The following is a 7,810-nucleotide window of genomic DNA, read 5'->3' on the forward strand; positions in this document are numbered from 1 at the left end:
AAAGATTGATCACAGTGATGTTCAGGTCAGAGTGCAATAATCAACACCATTTCCTTTCATGCAGCAACATGGCTAGTTATTGTAAGAATGGTCATACATTAACAGACTCAAAGGTAGTTCTGGTGGTCAGCTTGCCAGAGCGTGGCCCATGGGGTGTACTGTGAACATTTTTTAAAAATACTATACACAGTAAAGAGTCTGCCTTCCATCAGTGACAAAGAATTTGATGTTGCACACACTGTAGGGAGCTCCATTTGTGTTGAACGGAGAAAGGGCTTATTGCAGAGGTAGCAAAGGCTACACAAGTTGGAGACCGACAAGAGGGATTCCTGTGGAAAATGCAAAGTTCGGCTATGGCAGAAGCCCTGACGCCAAATATCTGCTTGATTCAGTATTCCTAATGCAGTTCTATTGCTCAAAGGAGTTTTCTCAACAATGGAATATACGAGAGAATGCATGGTGAAGAACAAAAGTGAACACTGTTCAACTCTCCTTCAGTAGCTTGCTTGCATGTTTCTGTGACAGTCATATTAATGAATCATGGTCAACATCAACAAGTCTTATTAATAACATACCTACTTCCATAAAATGGAATGATTTCACTCATATATTTTCAGACTGGGCAAATGGGTAATTTTTCTACTAGACAGTGATCAGGCAAAATATGTTTGGTTAATCATGTGTTTGGTGCATTCCCTCGCTGCACCTTCAACGCTATCTGAGATTGTTTTTGCACATAGACTTATGGTTACATTTGAGATGAGTTTGGAACAGCTTGTCATGACATCATTTATGCCTCTATTTCCACTTTTACAATGTTACCCAATGGCCTCTGCAAGGCACTTCAGGTGTCAGATGGAATCTGGTCTACGAGCCTAGGTGAGTACATCCCCAATATTCCTTAAGAAGATTTATCATCATCCAGGACAAAGCATGATATTCCATAAACCACGAAAATCATTCAAACCCTCCGCCATCAGTATACTGTGACTACTGGGTATTCCATCTATAAAATGACCAGATCACACTGACAAATCCATTACTCGGCAGCCAAATGACAAGGGTAGCACCTAGCAGGTAAATGAAAAAAAAAACACCTGCAGGTTCCCCTCCAAGTCACTTCCATCTTAACAGTAAATACATCCCCTATCCTTCACAGTTGATGATTGTGAATACATGAACTCCATACTTAACAATGCAGTGAATGAATCTTCACAAGAAAGGTTGAAGCAGTTCAAAATGCAGGGCAACTAGGTTTAGGACATAGAAACATAGAAGATAGGAGCAGGAGTAGGTCATTCGACCCTTCGAGCCTGCTCCGCCATTCAACGAGATCATGGCTGATCTTAAAGTTCAGTACCCCGTCCCCGCCTTCTCTCCGTAACCTTTAATACCCTTATACTGAAGAAATATATCTAATTCCTTCTTAAATAGATTTAATGAACCTGCCTCTACTGCCCTCTGTGGCAATGAATTCAACAGATTCACCACCCTCTGGGTAAAGAAATTCCTCCTCATCTCGGTCCTAAATGGTTTGCCTATTATCCTCAAACCATGGCCCCGGGTTCTGGATTTTCCCATCATTGGAAACATCCCATCTGCATCCATTCTGTCCAGTCCTGCCAGAATCTTATCTGTCTCTATGAGATCCCCTCTCAACCTTCTAAACTCCAGCGAGTACAATCCCAATTTGCGCAATCTTTCCTCATAAGTCATTCCTGCCATTCCAGGTATCAGCCTGGTGTATCGCCTCTGCACTCCCTCCATTGCAAGAACATCCTTCCTTAGATAAGGTGACCAAAACTGCACACAATACTCCAGGTGGGGTCTCACCAAGGCCCTGTACAGCTGCAGTAAGGTATCCTTGTTCCTATACTCAAACCCTCTTGATATGAAGGCCAACATACCATTTGCCTTTTTAACCGCCTGCTGTACCTGCATGCTCGCCTTCAGAGACTGGTGTACAAGTACCCCTAGTTCTCTCTGCACTTCCCCATGCCCAGATCTTGAAAATTACATCAATTAAAAAATAAATTCTGCTGCTAAAAGAGTGCTTTTGCTACCTCTAAATATCTCCCATTCTCCTGACTCTTCTCCCTCAACCTCTCCTCGTATACATGATGATATCTCAGTCTTTGTGTTTCATCATTGATAAGTGTAGGCATGTATTAAGCAGCTTCTAACATTTGAAGTTTATTGCCTTCAAAACCCAATTGTCCTGGAATATTTGTCACATTAAGCATCCACCATTGGCATTTGGATCTTCACTTGAGGAGTGTAATTCCCTCCCCACACATCTCTCTACATTTCCCTCTTCCTCTAAAAGTCTGGTTTGACTGCAGTCTTTCTTATCTGCCTTTTGTGAACCTTAATGGTCTTCTTTAAAGTTGTGAAAAGAGATGCATCCAATGTTGTTCTCCTCATGTCCCGAGTCATGTATTTGCATTGATGGGTACAATAACATCAATGAGAGCTGGGTTGGTGGGCAGCAGATTCCAAAAGGCTGTGCCATCGACAACTTCTATTGTGGAATACTTAAGATGGTCTGTGAGTGAATAAAGGTTGAGAACCACTGTGTTATTTTAGTCCAAGTGAAAGTTGAATTAATGTCAAACTTTTGTAGCTGTCAGCATGGTTAAACCATGGCGGTCAATGAACATACACTATTATAAAATGGACATTTTTAATTGCAGTACCTGGTGGGAATATTTTTCCCTGGCCAGGACTTAGCTTTATGTGCAAATGTATCTTTTTTGAATGGGAAAATGGAAATTCTGACATTTTAATTCATATTTACTAAAAGGAAATAAGGAGTATTTTTTAAGTTTGCAGAGTTAATATGTTTGCTTTCTCAAAATATAATTATGAAGCACATGTTCAAGGTAATTATTGAGTTTGAATTGATATCTGATCAAGGACAAAGTGAACAAAATATCATCTACAATTGTCAAGCTAAATATTGATGAGAGAAATGGAATTCATTATCAATAAGTAAAAGACAGGTGGAATACCTGAAGACTGGAGAGTGGCTAATGCTCTGCATTTATTTTTTTTAAATTGAAAGAGCAAGCAAGGAAATTACAGGCTAGAGAGCTTTACATCAATATAGGTAAGTTAGGGGATGGATTCTGAGAGACAGGATGGACTTGCTTTTGGAAAGACAAAGATTGATTGGGGATTGTCAGCAAGGGATCGTGCCTCACAAACTTGATTGAATCTTTTGAAATGGTGACCAAGAAAATTGATGACAGTTGGGTGATAGACATTATCTACGTAGACTTTAGCTAGGCCTTAGGCAAAATCCTACATGATTGGCTTGCCAAGGAGGTCAGATCACATAGGATCTAGGGTGATCTGGCCAACTAAATACAGAATTGACTTGATGGTGGGAGACTGAGGGAGGAGGTGGACAGTTGTTACTCAGGTTTGTGGTCTGTGACCAGTGTTGTGCTGCAGGGATTGTGCTTGGTCTATTGTTGTTGCCATCTACATCAATGACTTTGTTGACAATGTAGGTAGCATGGTTAATATGTTTTGTGGATTACACCAAAATTGGTAGTATAGTCGACAGTGAAAAACGTTATCTTAAATTACAAGATCTAGACCAGTCATTCCCAAAGTGGGTGGTGCTGTCCCCCTGGAGCTATGGAAATATCCAAGGGGGTGCTGAGGTAAAAGGGGACAGAAAGAGAGTGGTGAGGAAAAAGTGGGGAGGGGGTCCAAATGTTTGTATGTTGATATTGTGGTCTGGTCAGGACATGCGGCCCAACGCAAGACAGATCAGACAGCAGATGCCGTGGGGATTGGGGATCATTTCATTTTCAAGCCAAGGCTCTAGGTTTGTAAGCATTGCAACTGCTCTTCAGCCAGAGATGGTGACTGACTGAGATGGGACCGCTCAAGATGGGACTGCTTGGGACAGTGACTGACCGCCCTGGATGGTAATTGCCCAGGGTGGTGATGGTTGGAGATGGTGACTGGCAGACACAGGGCTGCTCGGGATGGGATCGCTTGGGATTGTGACCATTTGGGATGGCAACCGCTCAGTATGTCAACCGACTGCCCGGGACTGTGACTGTTCAGGATGGTGACTGCTGGGACAGTCACTGTCCACCTGGGATGGTGACTGCCCAGGACTGTAACTGCTCTGGACAGTGACTGACCACATAGGATGGTGATTGACTGCCCAGGATGGTGACTGATCACCCAGGTCGATGACTGACCAGGACAGTGACTGCCCAAGGCTGCAACAACTGACGGAAAGGCAAGTGGACTCCCCTATCGACCTGTACTGTTTCTATAATCAGCGATGGGATACAGAAACCCACTAAATCCGCCCCCCATGCACTTCAAGGAAATGCCATGAACAACGGTCATTAACGGCTATGGCGATTATGCAAGGTGTTGCACGTTGATGGTTAAGCCGGAAAGAACTTACACAGTGAATGATGGGGCCCTGAAAATTGTTGTAGAAAAAACAGGGGTAGAGGTATATAGTTCAATGAAAGTGGAAAAGCAAGTAGACAGGGTAATGAAGAAGGCATTTGTCATCCCCTGCTTTTAACCATCTGGGAACTGAGTACAAGAACAGGTACATCATGTTACAACTATTGCAAGATGCTGGTGAAACCAGACTTGGAGAATTGTGTGAATCTTTGGACACAGTTTGAGGAAAGATTTTTAAAAAGCTGGAAAGAATGCAGAAAAGATTCATGAGAAAATTACCAATATTGCTATGGTTAAATTATAAGAAGAGGCTGGATAGGCTGGGATTTTTCTCAATTAAGTGTCGGAGGCAAAAGGGGGAGGGTGTGGTTGTAGAGTTTTATAAAATCATGAGCGGCATGGATAAGGTAAAAAGTCATATCCATTTCCCAGAAGAGGAGATTCTAAAACTAGAGGGTAATGAGAGGTGAAAGTGGAAACATTAAAAAGGGACCTCAAGGCACCTTCTTCACACAGAGAGGATATGTAGTGGTACTTCCTTGTTCTGGTCATCAAATCAGAAGCAGAAGGCATTGAGTTCATATGGGAACGAAGCTTGGCTGTCTTCTACAGGATTTGGTTTTGTAGCAGGTTATGTCATCTAGGCCCTGCTAGAGCTGTCAGGTATTCTTCGTTGTTTCCATTTTAGTTCGGAGTTTCCACTTCGCCCCGGAGATGGCTTTTTTATAAGTCGTACCTGCTCCTTGTGCAGTGATCTGGATCTCGGACTTAAATATTTGTGATTTGGCTTGGGTAGGTAGTGTTTTGGGTCCAAGCATGAACTCAGACAGTTTGCTTACTGACAGTAATGGTCAGAAACTGCAAGAACTATTTTATAATAATATTTTTAAACATTATTATAGAGATTTAAAGTTTTAAAAATTGAATTTAGTCCTGAACCAGTTTAAAACATGAACAGAGACATTTAGATTTTTAGATATTAAGCAAATCAAGGCATTAGTGCAAGGAAGTTGAACTGACGTAAAACAATTAACAAAGACCTTATTGAATGGCAGCACAGAAATGAGTGGTCTGCTTCTGCCTCTATTTCTTGAATTCTTATGCAATTAAAAACATTAGCACAGAGTCAGGTGGAACAGTTAGCGTAGTTGCTACAGCGCCGGCTGTCACGACAGGTTTCAAATCCTGTGCTGTCTGCAAGGAGTTTGTACGTTCTTCCCATGTCTGTGTGGGTTTCCTCCAGGTGCTCTTGCTTCCTCCCACCCTTCAAAACATACCTGGAGTGTAGGTCAATCAGGTGTAATTGGGTGGCACGGGCTCATGGGCCGAAAGGGCCTGTTAATGTGCTGCACATCTACATTTTAAACACCTTCACTACACTTATCCATTTCCCATTTAAATCAATGGGTTGTAGCTCTTATCCCAATCTTTCTCAATGTAAAGCTCAAAAGTGAGTGTCAAAGTACATCTGTTCCTTCTCTCTGACGTTCTCCCCGTGTCTATGTGGGTTTCCTCCATGTGGTCCGTTTTCCTTCCACCCTTCAAAACATACCGGGAGTGTAGATAAATAGGGTGTAAATTGGGCGGCACGGACTTGAGGGCCAAAATGGCCTGTTACTGTGCTGTATGTCTAAATTTTAATTTAAAAATAAGAAAATAGTTGCAGGCGTAGGACACTCGGCCCTTCAAACCTGCTGTTCAATATGATCATGGCTGCTCTGCCCCAAGTCTCACTTACCTTTCTGCCTCATTTCCCCTCAATTTCCTGATTTTATCCATCTCCACTTATCCATCTCCATTGTAAATACCCCCACTGATCTAGCTTCTGCACTCATCCAAAGCAGAGAATCCAAAAATTCACCACCCTCTTCGAGAACATTTTCCTATGCATCTCAGCTTTAAAAAAGAATCTCAGGGTTGCATGTGATGTTATGTTTGCTTCATTGACCATTGCTGCTCTCTCCACTACAATAGTAAGGATCTTCCAGTTGTCAGCTACTTCACTTCCACTTCCCATCTGCCATGGCCTAATGTACTGCCAGGTTGAGGGCATGTGTAAGTTGATGAACTAACATGTTGTACTCTATCTCGGTAGTCTTCCACCAGATTGCATTAATATCAATTTCTCCCATTTCTGGTGGCCCCCTCCTGTTCCCAACCTGCTTTCCCTTACCTTTCAGGTCCCATTTCTCCTTCTCTTACCCTTCCTACCTACTTGTCACTTAGACCTACTTTTGGTGATGGTCCCTGAGGACTTTTCTCACAGTTTATGTGCCCACTTCCTTATGAGGCAGTCAAGTTTAGTTGGCTTCTTCCATACTTATTTCCTACCAACTACAACTATTTTATGATATCAGTCTGTGACCTCCCTTAAATGTGCTGTGGCTCCCAGGTGGCCCATTTGGCCCCCATTGAGAATGGAGGATTTACACCTTATCAGAGTGCATCTTTCTCAGCCCTCTGTCCCTTCCCCCATCATCTCTTAGGTTCTTCCCACCTGTATTCACCTATCACCTGCAAGTCTGTCCTCCTCCAGCACATTACCATCACCACCCCCCACCCCCAGCCTATGTTTACTTGGCCATCTGCCTGCTTCTTGCTATTTCTGGTGGATGTTTTTGGCCTAAAACATTCACTGTCTATTGCTGGACTTGCTGAGCTCCTACAGCACTTTGTGTGTTGGTCTAATGCTACTACAGTAAAATCCCTGGTATCTGGCACCTAGAGGGATTGTTATATGCCGAATAAGTGAGTTTTCTGCTTGCTTGAGACTTACTCTTTTAATACCTAACTAATACACCTGCATTAAGAATAAGCACTTTAAAAGACAAAATTCTATACTGTACTTATACTGAATAAACTTTGCAATAACACATAAATCTTAAAGCATTTTACTTTATTTTCGGCCACATTCTTTGAAAACGTTTAACCATCGCTGCGTCTGCAGGTTCCTCCCCATCCAGGAAGCCACACAAAAAATGAACAATAACATTATAGATAATTAGCCCCCCTTCCCCAAGTTTACACTTAAAGCCTTAATAATATACTAATGAAAATAAAGACTCTTTTTAAGCAGGGATAAGGAGACACTTTAAGCGTGTCACCCAGATAGTGAGTGTCATCAACCAGCTCTTCAGGCTGGACAACACTATTTTATTCAAAAACAATTTTATTCATACTTTATTCAAACAGCTGCTATGAGCAAAGCACGACCAGAACACTCTACTGGCTGAAAAATTGCTCCTATCTTCACCGAAGGTTTATGTGTTACTTCAGAGAACATTTACTGTTACAATTTTAAATTTTTAATCTACATTTTTATTTATTCTTTATTTCAATTTATTTATGTATTTGTTTGTTTTCC

The sequence above is a fragment of the Narcine bancroftii genome, chromosome 7, assembly GCF_036971445.1.
Source record: "Narcine bancroftii isolate sNarBan1 chromosome 7, sNarBan1.hap1, whole genome shotgun sequence".
Taxonomy (NCBI): Eukaryota; Metazoa; Chordata; class Chondrichthyes; order Torpediniformes; family Narcinidae; genus Narcine; species Narcine bancroftii.